General features: G+C 46.1%; 2 long non-coding RNA genes across 2 annotated transcripts; both read right to left on the minus strand.

The window, feature by feature from the left end:
- Positions 1-212: 212 nt before the first annotated feature.
- LOC134089315 (uncharacterized) lies at positions 213-868 on the minus strand. Its single transcript, XR_009940039.1, has 4 exons — positions 598-868; positions 458-521; positions 339-377; positions 213-261 (listed from the first exon to the last, which is right to left on the minus strand). It is a non-coding gene; the product is annotated as an uncharacterized LOC134089315 (long non-coding RNA).
- Positions 869-7412: 6544 nt separating this feature from the next.
- Positions 7413-7882, minus strand: LOC134089765 (uncharacterized). The gene is made up of 4 exons (XR_009940123.1): positions 7789-7882; positions 7649-7712; positions 7530-7568; positions 7413-7452 (listed from the first exon to the last, which is right to left on the minus strand). It is a non-coding gene; the product is annotated as an uncharacterized LOC134089765 (long non-coding RNA).
- Between the last annotated feature and the right edge of the window lie 13625 nt (positions 7883-21507).

Genomic DNA, 21507 nt, shown 5'->3' on the forward strand with positions numbered 1-21507 from the left:
CTGACGACATGCAGCAGGTATTATAGTTAGGCAAACTCACCAACCAAAGCAAAAGAAAACCCCCAAACAAAAACCCCACAAAACAATAGAATTGGGTACTAAGGCACTGGACAAAGACCCAGACAAACAAGATCACGAGGAAATCACAGATACAAACAGGAGACGAAGGAGACGAGATGAACACTAGACGGAAACCGAATCGTAAGACAAAACAGCAACGCCCGTGAAGTCCGGCCCTCCAGTCAACCAGGCTACATGCACCTGCAAGATGCAGACCAAAGTTACAAAAATAACACCTTTTATAATATGTCTTTATCATGGAATGCTGCGTTACATACCCGCTCCAGAGACAATGGCGGCGAAGTCAAAGATCCGTACTATAAGCACATAGTTAAATAAATCAGTGTGCGTGAACTTGTAGCGACGGTGTCGCATAAACTAACATTAAGAAGCATACCTGAGCTGGCAAAGAGCAGGAATACCCTCAACGGGAACGGTGGAGGACGGACATTGCAAGGAAGCTACAAAACAAGAAGGTAAGCTCATAAAATGTAAAATGTTAATAACCAACGCAACCCGCTAAGGATTGAGACCTACCGCAACAGACAGGGAGCCATCTCAATGAGGGGGGAGAGCAAAAGTTACCAGCGCAGTCACTCACCGGTACTTCCAGGTCTTTTTAAAGGTGTTTTGGCAGCGGCTGCTAATCAGGGGGATTGACAAGTAATTAGCTAATAATGACGTGACAGCACGGGAGGTTCAGAGGGGGTGAACCTACCCCACTACAATCTACCCCTGGTTTTTTTTCATCGGCGCCCCGACGATGGACTAACAAACTGGCATAGGAGTTAAGGCACAGGTCGGGGAGAGCCAACAGCCCCCGAGGTATCCCCTCCTGCTGGTTTTGGAAGGTGGTATAGGTTGGAGTGCTGACCTGCCTTGACTCTAGCCGTCCTCCTCACTTCAGGCATACTGGCGCTGGATTGGGTGGACGACTGTGGAGCATCATCCATGGATTCCGCCAGGGGTGGGCCATCAAGTGGCACAGTAGCATTTGTTAATGTGTCTCCTTCCCATCCTTGACCCAGGGTTGGTAGCCTGGTGGCCTGAAAGGACAGAGGACTTGCAGAGAGTGGTGGCCCAGGAACAGGGACCGAAGCAGTTGTGACAGGGAGACTAGAGGGCTGGGGCTCATCAGGTCTCCAAAGGAAGAGATCATGGGAGCCTTCTTCCTGGGAGGGTACACATTCAAGGGCAGGAGGGGGCGGGCTGCTTGAAGGCTCTGGGCCAAGATGTGGCTTCAACATGGTGCGATGGATATGCTTCACCTTCCCCGGAGAATCAACTGGTGCGATGGTGTAGACCATACCTCCTGGCCTGGGGACCTTCAACACTTGGTGTAACAGTGGGTGCCATAGATCTTGGATTTTGTTACGCCCCCTAAGCCCATGGTTACGGACATACACCAGCTGACCTTCTTGTAACGGCCGATCCTTCACCCGAGGTGCATGATGGTTCTGGCGCTGTTCAGCAGTAGTGGCTAGGCGCTTTTTGGCCCCATCAAACGCCAGATTGAGTCGAGTCTGATGCTCCACTATCCAGCTGTGCACGGTGCCTGGTAAAGGGTCGGCCACCCTACCTAACAGAAAGTCAACTGGTAATTTAGGGTCTTGACCAAACATCAGAAAATAGGGTGTCTCACCTGTCGACTGATGCGGTGTGGTATTATAGGAAAACACCACCTGCGGCAGACAGGAAGTCCAGTCCCTTTTCCGTGAGGTGGGGAGCACACGCAGGAGATTGTGCAGCGTCCGATTGAAGCGCTCACATTGGCCGTTACCAGCCGGATGATAGGGAGTGGTCCTAGATTTTGAAACATCATACAAGAGGCAAAGCTGTTGTATCAACACACTCAAAGTTACGGCCTTGGTCTGTATGAACGCGACTAGGGATGCCGAACTTGTAGAACCACTCTGTGACAAGTACCTGCGCCACAGTCGCCGCCCGCTGGTCCCTGGTGGGAATAGCAAGAGTATATTTGCTAAACACATCGGTCATCACAAGCACATTCTCAACTCCATTATGAGTGGGTTCCAGTATGGTAAAATCTAAAGCTAAAATTTCATTAGGTCTAGATGCTAGTAAGTGTCCCATAAAGCTGTGCACCACAGGCTGTGTGTTTTTACTGACCTGGCAACGTTCGCACTCCTGGCACCAACGTTTAATTTCCGAGAACATTTTAGGCCAGTAGCAACGCTGCTGCACCAACTGACTTGTCCGTTCAATGCCCTGGTGCCCGTGGCTCTGATGGAGCTGACCCAGAACAACAGACTTCAATGCCGCCGGCAGAACCAGTTGGAAGACCTCCTCGTTACCATCGGGGCGGAAGATCCGGCGATACAGGATGCCATCCTTGTTCACCAGGCGATCCCACTGGCGCAACAACACCAAAGCACCGGGGGACAGCTGATGTCGTTCAGCTGCAGTGGGACGCTCCTTCCGCTTCCAATACGCCAGGATGTCATGGATGTCAGGGTCAGTTTCCTGCAGGGACTGGAGCTCAGAGGGGGAGTGGTGAGGGAAAACAGCAATAGAGGACTGCGTTACTTCAGCAAAGCTTTGGTTCACCATGGCCTGTTGCAAGGAGGCAGGGAGAGCAGTTCCGGGGCTTCCTGTCAAGGAAGGATCTGGGGCTACGTACTGCCGTGAGAGGGCATCAGCATTAGTATTTGATTTGCCGGACCTGTACTTCAGCTGATAGTCAAAAGCCGCCAGCTGCGCTGCCCACCGCTGTTCCGTGGCACCTAGCTTGGCGGTGGACAGATGGCTGAGAGGGTTATTATCCGTGAACACCACACACTTTTGGCCTAGCAGGTACTCACGGAATTTCTCAGTCATGGCCCACTTGAGCGCAACAAACTCCAACTTCATGGAGCTATAGTTGGACATGTTGCGCTCAGTGGGCCTCAGACCTCGACTGGCATATGCGATGGGTCGGACCGTCCCACCCTGCTCCTGAGAGAGAATGGCCCCCAGGCCGCTGTGGCTAGCGTCGACTTCCAGGATAAATGGCAGGGAGAAGTCGGCATAAGCAAGTACAGGTGCACTAACAAATTTACTTTTCAGTCCGTCGAAGCTGCTCTCGCACTCGCCTGTCCATGCTGATGCCAAGCTTCGGCCAGATGCTTTCTTTGATTTGGTCCCTGCCAGCTCTGCTACCAACCTATGTAGAGGGGCCGCCAGCTTGGCAAACCCCTCCACAAAGCGGCGATAGTAGCTGGCGAAACCTAAAAATGAACGAAGCTCTGAGATGTGGGAGGGCCGTTTCCAATTAGCTACCACCTCTACCTTCTTCGGGTCGGTTGAAACCCCGTGGCTGGAGATTACGTGACCCAGATAGCCCACTTTCTTCTGGAAAAACGCACATTTCTCCAGCTTGGCTTTTAGACCTTCCTGTTTCAAGCGGCCAAGCACCACGTCCAACCGCTGCAGGTGCTGCGAGACAGAAGAAGAGAAAACCACCACATCATCCAAATATAACAATAATGATTGGCACTGCTGGTCTCCAAACATCCGCTGCATCAGCCTCTGGAAAGTACTAGGGGCGTTGCAAAGCCCAAACGGCATTCTGTTCCATTCAAAAAGACCGAATGGGGTACAGAATGCCGTTTTAGCTTTGTCAGACTCTGCAACAGGTACCTGGTTGTATCCACTTGCCAGATCGAGAGTGGAGAACCAGCAGGCCCCAGAAAGGGCATCCAAGGTTTCCTCGATCCGAGGGAGCGGGAACGCATCCTTACGGGTTTTCCCATTTAGCTGGCGGTAGTCCACACACAAGCGTGGGCTCCCATCTTTCTTCTTAACGAGGACTATGGGGGACGCGTAGGGGCTGCAGCTCTCCCGAATGATCTGTGCCTCAAGAAGCTGTTGGATGTGAGACTTTACCACTTCATATTCGGACGGGGGCAACCGGCGATAACGCTGTCGGACAGGAACATCGTCCACTAGAGGAATCTCATGAGTAATGAGGCGGGTGCAGCCCAAGTCCCCTTCATGAGCGGCAAAAACTGAGCTGTAATTCAGTAGCAGTGATCGGACCTGGCTCTGGTCCTGATCCGACAGAGCAGACAAATCAAGGGCCTCTATCTTTGATTTAATTGGGTCAGGGGTTACTGAATTAAGAGTGGAGGCATGTACTGCCCGTACTTCAGCTATTTCTGGAGGCAGACTAACCACATAAACCTCAGTTAGATTTCCCAGTATAGAGCGTGGGTACAGTAAGGTGTCATTAGTCCCCACGTTAACTACAGGAATATAAGCAGTGCCGTGGGTCACCTGAACTAAGGCTGGGGATGCCAAAAGGCCAGCAGGCAAACCAGAAGATAGAGGCTCAAAAAGGGCCGAGCCCCCAGTCTGTAAGCCAGAACAGGTAGTGGCTATAAACTTGAGCGTTCCCCCTGGAACACGATGAACCCTTCCCCCTCGTACTCTGACAGTTCGGTCAGTTGCCCCAGAAGATAGACTAGCCTGATGACATTGCTGCAAAGCTTCAAATACTGACTCTGGGGCTTTTGCTACTGTGTGTGACTCAAAGAAAGATGGGCCCTGTTGGCCAAACAGTTCATGATAACATTTGCCTATAATGTTCATCCCTAACACTCCGGGGACCTGAGACATTGAACCTCCTACAGGATCCTTAACCACCAATACCCCACACCCTGGTACATCCTTACTACAGAGTTTAACATCTAATTCTAAGTAGCCAAGGTACGGGATTCCTAAACCATTGGCCGCACGAAGCTGCAACCAATGACACTGCCTCAAGCGATCCTGACCCCATGGTTCAAAATGGTGTCTGAAGAAAGTCTCAGTAATGGTCGACACCATAGATCCTGTATCTAAAAGACAAGGCACCTCCACCCCTCCCATAGTAACACTTATATGTGGGCAAGATGACATAAGCTGAGGTACCGTCCTTTTATCCCCCTTCACTACACAGGAGCCATTAACATCCCCAACCGAACTACGGCTCAATAGGTCGGTGGGTGCTAGTTTTCCTGTGGCTGACTGGACTGGGTGGACCTTGGGATAGAAGAGGAACTAGAAAAGGAAGTGGCTCTAGGGCGGGGAGGGACCCTCGGGCCATCACAATCACGAGCAAAGTGGCCTGGTTGCTGGCACCTTCTGCAGATGACAGGCCCAGAGAAAGCTCCACTGGGTTGTTTAGTGGCCTGGAGAAGACTAACGCTACGTGTGAGTAGGTCAAGCTGTTCCTGCTGGCGTTTCAAAATCTCCTTCAGTTCAACAAGGTCATGGTTTGGTAGGGGACTACGAGGAGGGTGGCGCTGTTCGCCCTGAACTCCATATACTATACCATAAGCAGAGGGGACAGACTGACTCCTACCCCTCATTGTTGCCGGCATGACTTCCCGCTCCCACCTAATAGCCTCCCTACGAACTTCAAGTAGAGTGGAAGTGGGTTCACGCCGCACCAGCTGTTTCAATTCCCTACGGAGTGCACCATCAGTTACACACTCAATAAATTGATCGCGTAACATTACCTCAGAATTTGGGACGGCATGAGGAGCGACCTGTCTGATCTTCCCCATCAAACTCATCAAGGCCAGGGAGAATTCCAGTAGACTCTCCCCATCTTGTTGCCTTCTTGAAAAGAATGACTCCTGTAATGACACATGGGACTGACAACAACCATACAATTCACGTAAAACTGCTGTAATTTTATCTGGGTCCCTCCTCTCCTCAGCAGAGCGATATTTGATTTCCTCCCTTGCTTCTCCTTCTAAATGGTCAAAGAGAAAGAAAGCTTGGTCAGCAGAGGAAAGGTGCCGAGCCCGCATGCAGGCCTGTACCTCTTCTTCCCACTCGTCAAAACTTATACCAGACCTGCCTGAGAAGTTAGGACATTTTCTATCCCTAGGGATGAAAACAAATCTTTCATTTGACACATTAACTGGAGGTGCAGCTGGCGGTCGGTCCAACAGCAAGCGGTCATTATCAGCTTGAAGCTGTGCAACCCTTTCTCGAAGCTGCTGCATTTCTTCAACCATGGCTACTATGACCACTCACTGCACAATGTAATAAGGGGAGGAGTCAAATACAAAGGGGATTAGATCACAGCTAGTTCAGCTTAGAGAATTGTTGTTTGTCCCGCCACAAGGGCCGCTGCTGTTTTGTCTTGACACTGGACACAATTAGCTTCACATACAATACAATACAAATTAAGGATTAAAGACAATATAAACCCAAAAAAACAACCTTCTGGTGCCAAACAAACCTAAACAGATTTGGAATTCACGTCTTTTGCTTTTCAAATGCAATCCTGCCGACCCACGTCAAATTGTGACAAAGCAGTGTGAGGGAGGGATAACAGGATGTACCCCAACCAATAGCCCGACTACGCCACCCCAGGACAATCACTGTAATTACCCCCAGGGAAATACCACAGTAGAATATATGAACTACACAGGTTCGTATGCAATACGCAGAAGACGTGAATTCCAATTGAATAAAAGTTTATTGAAGAAACAAGGGGAAAGGGGAGGTGGGAACTGAAGACCTGTTGGAGGAAGAGGCCTGGAAGACTCGCATGGGTTAAGAGAATGTAAAAATATATTTATTTAACACTTTAGTCTGAGGTTTAATTTAACAATAAAGGTTGCACTTCTCAAAATGAATATAGCTAGGTGGGGCTTACCTGAGGGAGGCACGCTACTGATGGAGTGTTCCAAAATCCACACGTGTACACACACACACACACACACACACTTGGTGAAGTGGATCTCTAAACAAGCTGCTGCGAGCAGTGCACTGAACCGCACAGCCCAACACAGCACAGCACACAGCACAGCACAGCACACCACACAGCACGGCACGGCACAGCACAGCAAGGCAAGCATGCAGTGATAGGGTCCCACCACCAGGTGTCTAGCCTCCCCTAAGTAGCACCCGACCTGCCAAATAAACAAATAAAACAAACACACAATTAAGGCACCAGAAGATAATACATAAACCAAGGAAGACACTACAACAATACATGAAGGACAATAACAACACTTGCCAACACTGACAAAACTACAACTTAAATCATGCAAAGCGACAGTAGCCCGCATACACAATCACATGCAAACAGATGGAGGGAGATGCACATCAGGCCACAGCGCCTCGGAGAGGCTGACGACATGCAGCAGGTATTATAGTTAGGCAAACTCACCAACCAAAGCAAAAGAAAACCCCCAAACAAAAACCCCACAAAACAATAGAATTGGGTACTAAGGCACTGGACAAAGACCCAGACAAACAAGATCACGAGGAAATCACAGATACAAACAGGAGACGAAGGAGACGAGATGAACACTAGACGGAAACCGAATCGTAAGACAAAACAGCAATGCCCGTGAAGTCCGGCCCTCCAGTCAACCAGGCTACATGCACCTGCAAGATGCAGACCAAAGTTACAAAAATAACACCTTTTATAATATGTCTTTATCATGGAATGCTGCGTTACATACCCGCTCCAGAGACAATGGCGGCGAAGTCAAAGATCCGTACTATAAGCACATAGTTAAATAAATCAGTGTGCGTGAACTTGTAGCGACGGTGTCGCATAAACTAACATTAAGAAGCATACCTGAGCTGGCAAAGAGCAGGAATACCCTCAACGGGAACGGTGGAGGACGGACATTGCAAGGAAGCTACAAAACAAGAAGGTAAGCTCATAAAATGTAAAATGTTAATAACCAACGCAACCCGCTAAGGATTGAGACCTACCGCAACAGACAGGGAGCCATCTCAATGAGGGGGGAGAGCAAAAGTTACCAGCGCAGTCACTCACCGGTACTTCCAGGTCTTTTTAAAGGTGTTTTGGCAGCGGCTGCTAATCAGGGGGATTGACAAGTAATTAGCTAATAATGACGTGACAGCACGGGAGGTTCAGAGGGGGTGAACCTACCCCACTACACTAACACGGTTTCCACACCGTGTTTATCAACCGTGATAATAATAATATTTGAAATGAACACGGTAATTGTAGGCTATATAGTCAACATTCTTATCATGGTTTGCCGTTTCAACGGTAGGCTAATCGCTACAAAGTCACCAACTGATAACGAAGAGATTGAAGAAAAAGAAGAATGGTTTTGGAGTGACATTTCTTGCGTGTGTGAGAGAGCGAGGTTGATGATGAAAGCGTGAGTTTCCAGCCAGGAGCGTTAGAGTTGTCAACTATGAAATTTGTATACAGATGCGCGAAAATTGTACTAGCCTATACTTTGATCCACTTGGTGTGGGTCTTTAGGAGCAAAATGCGAATAAAAGGGTTGAATTCAGTACTCGCACCTGTGCTCCCATTTCATATTTTCAATTAGCACTAATATATATTTCCTCGCATTTGCGACGAGGTGCTCGCAGTGTACAGCCCTGGTAGGCAGCCATCTTTATTGAATCAATATTCCAACAGCATTCTGAGTGTAATACGTAATGCAAGAACATAACACAAGGTGGAAGGATAGGGTATTACTACCACAGACCAGTGACAGGTCTCAGATCATAATCAACTATTAACCCTTTAGGCGCCAAAGTCGCCACATTGCGACATCACGCATTACTGAATAAAACAGCGGTTTTCTCCGAGTAGAGTGCTAAATCTCATATATACTCCCCACCACTAGTTGGCAGACATCCCATACTTCGACCCGAGAGCACAATGACGTCATGTTTCAATGCAAAATGTTCGAGGAAATCGCACTCAAACTTGTTGATGAGAAACCGGAGATAGTTAGCCACGGAGCTAGTTAGCTGAAGCGGTATTACTGGATTTAGCACGATTTTAAACGAGATGACAAGCAAAAAGTTTACATGTACTGACGTGATAGGTCTCCTTTTCGCTGATTCTGAGTCTGAAGGAGATAATCTGACTTTGGGAGATGACGGTCGGTCGTTTAGCAAGCCTGATAGCCACTTGTAATTTACTAGGCAAAGACAACCTGTGGAGATGCTGGGCAAAGCGAGGAAAATGCTCAAACACAAACACAGACACACACACACACACACACACACATACACACACGACCCTTTTCCCAACATAGATGAGAGTATTCATGGATGTGTTAGACGTGCAGGAGTGGTGAGAATAGCGCAGGGATCAGTGTTGGGGGTAACGCGTTACAAATAACGCGTTAGAGTACTCTTAAGGGTTTTTTTCAGTAACGAGTAACTTAACGCGTTAGTTTTGCTAATTCAGTAATTAGTAACTCGTTACTTGCCAAACTAAGCACTCGTTAGTACTCCGTTACTTTAAGAATGTCCCTGCCTCGATAAAGAAAATTATTAAAGTCCTTTCGTCAGATGCGCTGCTGTCTGTGCTCCTGGCCCTTCTCGTTCTGTTTGTGTGTGGGTGTGGTGTGTGTGGGTGTGTGCGCGCGCACCTGTTTGCTACGTATGTCACTCCCGGCAAGATGGCAGAGAAGACAGCTTTAGATACGTGGAGGTACGCGCATTACTTTGAGTTTCACAGCGAAAAGGACGACAAGAACATACTGGTAAAATGCCATCTGTGTGTCGGTGGAAAAATCCTGTCAATGGCAAAAAATTCAACCTCGAATTTAAAAAAACATCTGGCCTCAAAAGGCATAGGAGATGTTTGTTGTCAAGACATGAAACATACCGACTGGACTTAGGACATCAGCAGGAATGTCCGTGTCTGTGCATGGTGCCCACTGCATTGGCTATCTGAAGTTATCGTGAGTGACCATTTTCTTATTTCGGGAAAAAAACACCTGTCTAGCTTCTGTATAAGTGAAAGGTGGAAGGTTGAATCTGCTCTCTTGGTAACAGTAATACACACCTCTGCATCTTGTTACAAAACAACGCGCATCTACAATTATTGTCTATGATTTCCTTTAGATCGATAGATATATTGCGCAACTTTCGGACCGCCCCCCCCCCCCCCCCCCCCGCACGCGCCTCTCCCCACAGGCATTTTGTTGGTAACGCAGGAGTACTCTAACGCGTTATTTTTATTAATGGGAAACGTAGTAACGTAACGGGTTACTTTTAATTGATACTAACGCAGTAAAGTAACTAATTACTTTCAAAAGTAACTATACCCAACACTGGCAGGGACCATGTGTTAGTGTTCACTCGTTCTAAGCTTCCATTACGGCCACAGTGCCTCCATGCGCGGCAGTGTTTACTAAGCACAGCACACACACGAGTTCATCTATGCTCCCAGCTCTAGTGCTGATCACATGGGAGACGTGGGCAAAGTGTTTCGCTGATTCTGAAGGAGAATATTTGACTTTGGGAGATGACGGTCGGTCGTTTAGCAAGCCTGATGGCCACGTTGCGTCTTTGCCTAGTATCTAAAGACGCAGCGTGGAGATGCTTGGCCAAGCGAGGAAAATGCACAAGCACAAGCACAGACACACACACACGCACACGACCCTTTGCCCAACAGAGATGAGAGGATTCATGGATGTGTTAGACGTGGCAGGAGTGTTGAGAATAGCGCAGGGACCCGCGTTAGTGTTCACTCGTTTTACCACGCCGGCCACAGTGCCTCCATGCGCGGCAGTGTTTACGAAGCATAACACACACGAGTTCATCTCCGCTCCCAGCTCTAGTGGTGATCACAGGGGGAGACATGGGCGAAGTGTTTCGCCGATTCTGATTCTGAAGGAGAATATCTGACTTTGGGAGATGACGGTCGGTCGTTTAGGAAGCCTGATAGCCACGTTGCGCAACGTGGAGATGCTAGGCAACGCGAGGCAAATGCACAAGCACAAACACAGACAGACGCACAAACACACACCCACACACACACACGACTTTTTGCCCAACATAGATGAGAGTATTCATGGATGTTAGACGTGGCAGGAGTGGCGAGAATAGCGCAGGGACCAGCGTTAGTGTTCACTCGTTTTACCACGCCGGTCACAGTGCCTCGCCCGGCAGTGTTTACCAAAGCACAACACACACACGAGTTCATCTCTGCTCCCAGAGCCACAACCCGTTGCTAAATGTAAGCGGAGGCAGAGGCAGCCACTCGCGGTCGCGGTCGCGGTGTCAATTCATGGGTTTCATCAGGTCCCTTTCCACAGGTGTATAAAATCAAGCACTGATTATCAATGCAGACTGCATGGTGCTTGATTACTACACCTGTGGAAAGGGACCTGATGAAACCCATGAATAGGAGAGGTGGGCGTGGGAGAGGCTTGATGTGTATGTGTAAGTGTAATGATGTGTAGGAACAAATTTGAAATCATTCTGTCTTTTTTCCCACTTTGCCTATAATGATGACTCTGTCGAGAGGGGCCAGCCAGGTTATGATAGGCTGTTCAAGGTGCGCCCAATCATTGACCTGTTTTACTGCTTACATGAGTTTTGCAGTTTGGCAATAGTTCTGAGGGCACCTCAATATTGCTCTTATTGTCTCTGTGCTTTACTTTGCAATTACATGTTGCACACTCTATACTACAAATGTTTATGTGGATAGATGGGCACTGATTAGGCCTCTGCAGCTAAAATATAGTTACTGTTATTATTATTATCATATTATAATGATTATAATGATTATAATGATAATAATAGTGAAGAAGAGAAGAAAAAAGAAAATAAAAATGTCCTGCAATAGATGGGGTGGTGGTGGAGAGAGAGAGAGATAAAAGACTTCATTTTCCGTTTTTGTGTTTGAGTGTTGTGGTATAGTAATAGTTCTAGTTTACCACTGTTGGCTTACAATTTACTTTTTCCTGTTCATTTCATATGTGGACAGCATAACAAATAGATTGAGAGGTTGAATTTGATTAAATAAGTTCAACTCTCTTTCAAAATATCAGGTATTTCCTGAAAATTACAAAATCCAATATGGCCGCCGCCCTATGACGTCATAATATGCAAATTAGATGAGCAAATTTATTCTCAACATAAACTTTAGGTTATTCCTAACATTTGTCTCATTTACACTTTTTCTCCATCTCTAACCACTTTCCAGCCAGAGCATTCTGAAATTTAGATATCAAAATCTAGTATTTTTCAAAATAAAACCCGGCGCCCAAAGGGTTAAAACACTCTTTTTTTTTAAGATTATTTTTTGGGCTTTTTATGCCTTTATATGGACAGGACAGTAGAGAGAATGACAGGAAGTGAGTGGGAGAGAGTCGGGGTGGGATCTGGAAAGGAACACGGGGCGGGAATCGAACCCGGGTCGCCAGCGTACGGTGCAGGTGCCCCAGCCAGTTGCGCCACTGCCGGGGCCTAAAACACTCTTTTAAGTAAAGAGGGGATGTAGTGTTTACCATGTACAGCCATGGGCATGGCTGAAATTGCTGGCACACATGCTAAAGTTGACTAAAAAGAGGAATATCAAATCATCTTTTGAAAATTGATTTTAATGGCTCAAGTAATAAAATGAGGAAAAATCCAACCTTTAAGGACACCAAGTTTCTTTGTGAATGAATAATGTATCATAAACTAGAAAATGTAATTCCATGAAAGGAATTACCATTGCATGTAAATGCAAAAAGGTTGCTGACTGTAAAACATTGTATTAGGCCTATAGTTAAAAAGACAACTAGGCTACACAGAATAGTAGATAAATAACAATAACCCAATTACAATTCCACTGAAATTACTTGGAAAGTCACATTTAAAAAGTGATTTATGAAAATGCATCAAAATTGTGGATATAGGCTATTTTGGAAAATATTTTTTTATTTATTAGAATTTAAAAGACTGAAATGAAGTTGCCATCTTCAAACGAGTTGCAAGAGCTGACACTTAAGTAGCCTACAGTGAAACGACTGGTAGGATAGCTTTAGCCTGATTACCATCGACTTTCAAAGGCTCTGCGAGATTTTAGTCTGACCAACAGCCTGTGCTAACACGGTTTCTTGTCAGCGCTGGTTGACCCGCCTCCTTTAAGTGCCTCGATTTGCTACTGGTAGATGTCAGAAAGCGGATTGCCGAGTTTAAACCAATAACAACACTCTTTCCTCTGCCTTGAACATGCCTCTACCCAGAGCCGTTGGAGCTGCTCAAAGTTGATTGGTTCTCGACCAAAGGGGGCAGTTCCGCAGATTTCGGGAACTCAGAAATCCTTCTCAATGAGCAGTTGACCAGACCAGCAGCAAAAGCCTGAAGGCGTTGCGTCACTGGGAGGGCGTGCCAGGCTAGGATAGCTTACATAGCCTTCATATCTACACTAATGCAGGTTAAAAGTAGGCCATAGGCTTTAGACTTAGACACCATTGGAATACGGAATACAATCTCAAACAACGCCAATCAACGATGATGCAGCAACAGGTAGGATATCTAGCAAATGTAACTACACATATGACAGGATGAGCTAGTATGTTCTTCGAAGTGTTTCCAGGTGTGATTGTCCTAATAGGAATGTACAATAAGCTGTTAACAAAGGTTTTTAATTTGTGAATAATACCGAAAGCTTTAAATGATTGCCTGGCTGGCAAGTCCCTGTAGCTGAAACGACTAGCTTGCTAACAAACAAACGTGAAAATGATAGCAATGCAGTTTGTACTAGAAACGACTGTGAGAAGAGGACGCTGGGTGAAGATCGGTGTCGTATAGGCTGCTCTGTCGAGATGGCTAAAAGCCCTTGTGTAAGCCCTGTTGGCCTTGCAGCCTACCCCGACGTTAAACGTTAGCCTGGAGCAAGTTTGGTTGTCGTTAGCTAAATACAGTGTTTACGTTGACGTTAGGTTAGATTGTCTTTAGCTGTTGATAACGTTACCGAGAGCAAACCCGTTACTGTAACGATATTAACAAATCAAGTAAGGAGTAGCCTAACAGGAGACAAGACGATAATGTGGCATGGTAGAATGTCTTCATAGCTGTTACAGCTTAATGAGTTGACATAACATTCAGGTTTAGCCTGGTTTAGCGCAGCGGTGGCATGGCTTTGGATCAAAGATCCTTGATTACTGACAGCTGCATGAGCACTGACGTAACAATTCATCTTTGCCGCCAAAGGGTCTCAATGTAAACTCTATGGGAATTTCAAACTCTTTTATCGTAAATATCTCTAAAAGTATAAAGTTCACAAATGTGAAAAATACACATTGGACAAATCTCTGTTACAAGACCTTTGTAGGAGGGTTTGAATGACGTCAAACGGTTCAGTGGTTTTAGTGTTATAAATCGTTGATTTTGGTCGGAAGAAGAATAATCCCGATAAGAAGAACAGGGATAACAGTACATTGCATTGACATGCAATGTAATAAAGAAATGTGCTTCCCAAAATACTGGGGTAGAAAATATTGGTACCCCTATGTAACCAAATTTAACACATAGGGTTAACATAGGGGCAGGCAGTTTTTTATTTTTAAAGGCCACTTATTTCATGGATCTAGGATACTATGCATCCTGATAAAGTTCCCTTGGTCTTTTGAACTAAAATTGCCCACCATCATCACACACCCTTCACCATACCTAGAGATTGGCATGGTGTTTTGTTAATTAATTTGACCTTAGCCATTAGACAGGAAGTACTAGTTCATGTGTTCTTACTACCTGTATGCGGATGTAGAAGGTGCCATGCTGCTCTGATTAAAACATCTATATTCAATTGTTGGACATCCAAACCTTACAGATAGGACAGCACCAAACCTCACATCAGAAGCGTCCACTTCCACGATGAACTGGCGGTTAGGATGAGGCTGCATCAGGATAGGGGCAGGGGCAAACCGCTTCCTGAGCTCCACAAAAGCCTTCTCTGTCACAGTCCACCAGACAAATAGAACAGAAGTTGAGGTAAGGGCAGTAAAGGGAGCAGACCGGATACTATAATTCCTGATAAAAAAACAATTGGCCGCTCCTAAAATGCTTTGTAGTTCACGACGAGTTATAGGCTGCAGCCAATCAACAACTGACCTTTCTGAAATTTGCACTTCTCAGCCTTCAAACAGAGGCTGTTTCACAAAATCAGGAATGGATACACCAGGCATCAGCTGTGGCACGGCTGGCAGTCATCGAATCTCATCAAGCACTGTTCAAATGACAAAGATGACAAAGATGAAAAATTCTATCAAGTACTGAGTCCTTCGTTCAGAGAATTTCTGAGAATTTTCGAGGATGCGTCGATGGGTCCTCGGCAGGGCTGTACGCTGCGAGCACCTCGTCGCAAATGCGAGTAAATATATATTAGTGGTAATTGAAAATATGAAATGGGAGCACAGGTGCGAGTACTGAATTCAACCCTTTTATTCGCATTTTGCTCCTAAAAATCCACACCAAGTGGATCAAAGTATAGGCTACTACAATTTTCGCGCATCTGTATACAAATTTCATAGTTGACAACTCTAACGCTCCCGGCTGGAAACTCACGCTTTCAGGATCAACCTCGCTGTCTCTCACACACGCAAGAAATGTCACTCCAATACCATTCTTCTTTTTCTTCAATCTGTTCGTTTCGTTATCAGTTGGTGACTTTGTAGCGATTAGCCTACCGTTGAAACGGCAAACCATAAGAATGTTGACTATATAGCCTACAATTACCGTGTTCATTTCGAATATTATTATTATCACGGTTGATAAACACGGTGTGGAAACCGTGTTACAGTAGCTTCACCCCAGCCTGCATTTGACATAGGCCTGGTTGACTTCTATGAAAGAAATCCGACTGATTCTGTTGTCTAAATGATGGATTTAACCACAATTTGGTGTAGGCTACACCTGCTTTAAAAAGGCGGAACATTTTCATTGCAAATGTGCGCATAGCCACTCTGCGTCTTTGTATGGAGGTTACATTCACATTAATTCCATTCCACTAACATTATCAGGAGAATACCGTAACGTTTTATTTTGAGCTCTGGTTGTCACTCATTGGATATAACAGATATAGCCTACCAAACTCCAAGACGAGTCATGGTAGAGTAAGTTGCACCCAGCCAATTAAACATGACCAAGGAAAAAGTGACAACTCACGATGCCATGCCATGGTAGGCTACCTAAATCATAGAAGTTAACGTTACTGGACAGTGGACACTCATCTTTTCTATTACACCAGTAATATCTTTACCTTTGTTCGTTTTTTGAACATTTAAGTTATTTAATGAAAACATGATGTATCCTTGAACTATGCTTGACTCTTTTCCTAAAACCGAATGAAACCTAATTATGTTCACGTACATCTTAAAGTGACAGGCACTCAATTAGACCTACACACCACCCCTGTAATATCATTACAGTGTATCAATATGAAGTATTCAGTTTACTGAATATTTTAAGCTATAAGTAATTATGCAGATCCTAAAATGCTATAAATTGATAACAAAATGTATACAAATTCTGAATTCAAAATATGAAATAGAAACAAGACAAGCCATTTTCTGTGTTTGAGCAGAGACTATTGCCACTGCTGTGAATGATCTGTATCCTGCTTAAGGCAAGAAGGTTTTCAAGGAAATTTCATAGTGCTCCTAAATTTTTTTCTGTGCTCCTAAACTTTTTCATTTAGGAGCACCTGGGCGATTACTACTACGGCGTATTAGGGCCACGTATATATATTTTTTTTTCAGAGGTGGGGGGGGGACAATATTCAGAGAAAAAAGTCACAAATTTGCCACTTTATAAAGTCGCAAATTTGCCACTTTGTAAAGACGCAAATTTGCCACTTTATAAAGTTGAACATTTGCCACATTATAAAGTCTGTGGGCCAGATGTACTAACACAGCGCTAACAGCGAGTTTTTGTATACGTAGACTTCGAACGTTTCGCTTTGCTATATTGCGCGGAATTTACTAAGCTGACACTTCATTACGTTAACAGCGGTCATCCCCGCCCGTTCCCGCCCCCTCTTCAACGCTAACTGCGTGTGTAGAGCTGAACTACAAGCGCAGTTGAATATTGCAACATTAAAAAGAATCAAAGTTTTGCGATCATACATGATACAAAGAGATGTCAACGAGCTGCGACAAACAGAGTGGGCCTAGTAGTTCTACTAATCCACTTAAAAAAAATAGGCTACTTATGAACTATTTACTGCACGTAGACTAAGGATATCCTATGACTTAATGCTTGTCTAACAGATTGGGAAGTGTAGGCTATGTCGTGAAAGAGAAAATACGATTTTAGAGAGGCAAACAAAAGTTAAGGTTGCTTTTGACATAGTACAATGAAGAAAACTGATGCTCTGAATATTGATTCAGCTGTCTCTAAAAAGAGGCATTTAACCGCAATTTGGATTACACCTGCTTTCAGAAGGCGGAAGTTTTTCAACGCAAAATAGACGTGCGCTGTTTTCATACATGGCGGAATACTTCATCAATCGCTATTAGCACCTCTCCTCCCCTGTACTTGCGCGTTACACCCATTTTCAGCTGATCCGCCCAGGAATTAATATGCATGACACGGAAAAGCGCAAATAGCCATTCTCAGCTCCCACGGCAGGCAGTCTGCGTGTTTCTCTCATTGCGCCCTGTTTATACATATCCTCCCCATGTTTATACGCGCACGTTACGCCTGAAATGGGCGCAAAACGTTAGTACATCTGGCCCTGTGTGTAACAGTGTAATCGGTCGTTTCTGCTCTGCGTTGTGATTGCTCGCTTGATATGAAAGTGTGACGCTGACACAGCTGATTGTATTCTCTTTTTTATAGTTTACTGGAAAATATTGTAGGGATGGGATGTTTTAGTCATCAGCCATCTTTGTGCCTGGCCCTCTTCACACCTGAAGTCCCATCCCCCTGAGTGCCATTGCCATCATCATCCCTATGACTGCCCTACCATCACCTGCTGTGGTTCCCTGCCAGGATCCCCAGCCCACGCATCCCAGCGACCCATTACCCTCCAAAATCACTAATGGATTATTGATGGACTATTTATTCCCTATACTGGACTGTTTGAACCTTCTGACACTACAAATGACTTTACTCTACTGTAACTGACCCTAGGCATATGGGTTGGGCCCTTGAGTCGTGGATCTGTCTGAGGTTTCTTCCTATATGTATCTCCAATTCTAGGGAGTTTTTCCTTGCCCCTGTTGCTCATGGGCTCTCTTTGAAGGTTTAACACTCTGTAAAGCGCCATGAGACATGTGTAATGTTTTGGCGCTCTATAAATAAAGATTGAATTGAATTGAATTGAATTATAGGAGATGGGGAGGCTGACATGTCATTCCATATGTAAAAGACGGTCTGGACAGAGACCACGGGTGCCACCAATGTCATTCAGCACGACATCTTGTCAACGGATGAGCTGCCTGTGCGGAAGAGGGTCTATCGGATCTCACATCTGCACGTCTCTGCAGCCTGCTCCGACAGATCTGCACACTTCTCTCGCTCATCTGCATGCTGCTTCATCTAAGCCGCCCATCAAGATGGAGTTTCCCAAGTTTGGTGAATCTAAGAATTCCAAAGATATCACTGACTTCATTGAGCAGTGTGAGAACTTTCTGTCGCTCAGGCCTTTACGTGATGTTGAGCTCATTGGCACCCTAGGCACAGTCCTGAAGGGGCCGGCTCGGAGCTGGTGGTTGGCTGCCCGCGGCAAGATTTCAAACTGGAGTGGGTTCAAAGCCGCCTTCCTTGAAGCTTTCCTCCCATCTGACTGTCCGTCCGAGATAGAAGAGCAGCTCCACTCAACATCCAAGGGCCCGCGCAATGTCTCAGGGATTTCGCCTATGACCATCGTGCACTCTGCTTGAAGTGGCGTCCAGAGATGGCGGAGGATGAGATCGTGAGGCGTATCCTAAAGGCATGCAACCCAAAACTGGCTGGAGGCTTGCGGGGCATTATGACCATGGTTGACAAGCTCGTTAAGGTGGGCTCGCTAATTGAAAAGGATTGGAGTAACTTCAAGGACTACTGGAGCAAAGTCCATAATAACAAATCCGGTGACTGCCCAACTAAGAAGACCAGCAAGAGACCTGACCAGGGCCAGGCCCGGGAACAAGGGGCTGATCTCTCGTCAGTCATCGGTGTCCCGACGCTCCTGGTGGTGCCAGTTGCCATCCGTTGTTCAAAGGGGATGCCGTTTTGGATACGGGCTGTACATACTCCTTGATGAGCATCACCCTGTGGAACAACATCAAGAAGACAGGTGAAGCATTATATGCTAATGAAAGCCAGAAGTTCAGTATGGCCAATGGGCAGGAGAGTAAGGCTATGGGAAAGGTTACACTGCTTCTCACTCTACACAATGCCTGCTATACAGTTACTGTACACATGCTTGATGACAAACAGCCGTGTATGCCATTACTGTTAGGCCTCGACTTCCTGTGTGCAAGCCAGCTCACCTTAAAGCCACATCTGGGGAAGTATGTAGCATCAGGGGGAAAAGAACACAAATTCCTTCACAAGGCTCGAGACGCATTGCAGTGGAGCCATGCTGAGTCCACAGCCTACTTTTACATGACTGTGGTAGAAGACAGTAGCAACGATCTGCCAGCTACTCCACTCCTGCAAGCTCAACCGGAGGTGGTCAGGCCACTGCTGCAGAAGTGGCCGACGGTCTGGACAGAGACCATGGGTGCCACCAATGTCATTCAGCACGACATCTTGACAACGGATGAGCTGCCTGTGCGGAAGAGGGCCTATCGGATCTCACCCCAGAAACAAACTGTCATCAATGAACATCTGGACAAAATGCTCAGCAATGGAACCATCGAGCCATCTTCCTCAGCTTGGGCCTCCCCAGTGGTCTTAGTCCCGAAGAAGGACGGGTCCCTCCGTTTCTGCGTGGACTACAGGGGGCTCAATGCTAAGACACACCATGACGCCTATCTAATGCCCTTGGTCCATGAAATCCTGGAGTCCCTGCAAGGAGCTAAATACATTAGCTCACTCGACCTCCAGAGTGGCTATTGGCGGGTTGCTATGGGCGAGGGTAGCAAGAGGAAGACTGCCATGATCACGCATAGAGGACTCTTCCAGTTCAGAGTCATGCCTTTCGGATTACGCAACGCTGGCGCCACCTTCCAGCGACTGATGGAAAACGTCCTGGGAGAGTTAAAGGGTAACATCTGCTTTGTGTACATTGATGACTAGGGTTGGGCACCGAAACACGGTTCTAGTATGGAACCGGTGCCGACACAAACGGTAGTAACCATTGTTACAACGAGGCCAAGTCCACCCCGACAAATAATGCGGATACTTACCACGACGCTTCGATAAACCAAAAATAACAAAAAGGGTTACAAAGCTAGCTAAGTTTACAGCTACGTTGTCTAGGGTCTAAACTAAAAGAACGCTAGCTAGGACCTGGGTCGTAAACTTGCCCTGTAGTGTATGCATAGACGTGAAAGTGAGCTATGTCAGTGTGACGGGTAGATCAAATGCACTACATGTCCCAAGATCCTTGTCCATGCTCCGCCTTCACCTGGCTGCGAGGCTGACCGGACATAGTGCGCTTGGGGTTGTTTTAAATTAATGAGCCCGCGAAGACCACCTGTGCTGCCGTGTTGTCTTGTCTGTGGAATTGTTTGGTGGCGGCTTCCTCGTGGCTGTCTCTTTGAGAGCTCCTGCTGTGCTGTTCGTTAGGTTACAGCGACCAAGTCATTGGTATGTGTTATTTCTATCAGAGCGCTCAATATTTGCTCTTTATAGCATTCTGTTCATTATTAGTATTTAGGAATTTGTTGTCGCTTATCTCTGAGGCTACCGATTTAGCAGTGTAGCACCTTATTCCACTTTGTATTGTGTTTACAGCTCAACCGGGCATTGTGCGTGGGTTTTTCAGTAGCGCGCTTCATTGTGGTTTTGCCGGTAGCGCACCTCATCGTTGCAGCCTGTCTTATGGTGGGGATCGCTTATTTCCTGAACCTGGTAGGCATTCACTTTGAATGTGTTTCTGTGAATGTATTTCTTTGCCTAAGTCACATAAGATGTTCATTGTAATTATTGAATGGTTTTATGGCCTGTGCTTGACTTGGGTTTATTCTGATTTTGGGGTTATCATGCCGTTTTCTATATAAAATGCACTTCTCTTACTGGTGGCATAAGAGATTTTTAGAAAATGCGTCTTGCACAGGCTCTTAGTGGAAATGTGTTTAATCTATGTATGTTCATGTAGTGCTTTGCTGGTTTATTTCAGGAGAGTTGCTGTTTCTCTTCTCGCGCCCTCGTATACCAGCATAGAGTGGTTAATCACTGTTTTCCCCTCGCAATTAAAGTACATTCGTAACAGGTGCCCACAATTTGTTATTTTGTTTAGTTTGAACTTTGTATGTTTTTTCTTGGTATAGCTCTATGGTAGCCGCGCTGCTCCCCCTGTTGCGGGCTGAGTTGCTTGCCCGTGACACCCAGACCTGAACCCCTTAGCAACTTCCCCCAGCCCTTAGGCTAATCATAGTGTGTGAGTGTGCAATTGTCAGTTGTCCATTTCGGGGTGTATGGCACTATTGATTGCATTGAAGAGTTTATGAATGCCCATGTTGGGGTGTATCACACTATGTTGGTTTTTTGTGTGTATTTAAAAGGTTGGGTTGTGTGTGAATTGCTTTGATATAGGCCCTCCCCTCCCCCCTGGTGCTC

Source organism: Sardina pilchardus, chromosome 8 (genome assembly GCF_963854185.1).
Source record: "Sardina pilchardus chromosome 8, fSarPil1.1, whole genome shotgun sequence".
NCBI classification, from domain to species: Eukaryota; Metazoa; Chordata; class Actinopteri; order Clupeiformes; family Clupeidae; genus Sardina; species Sardina pilchardus.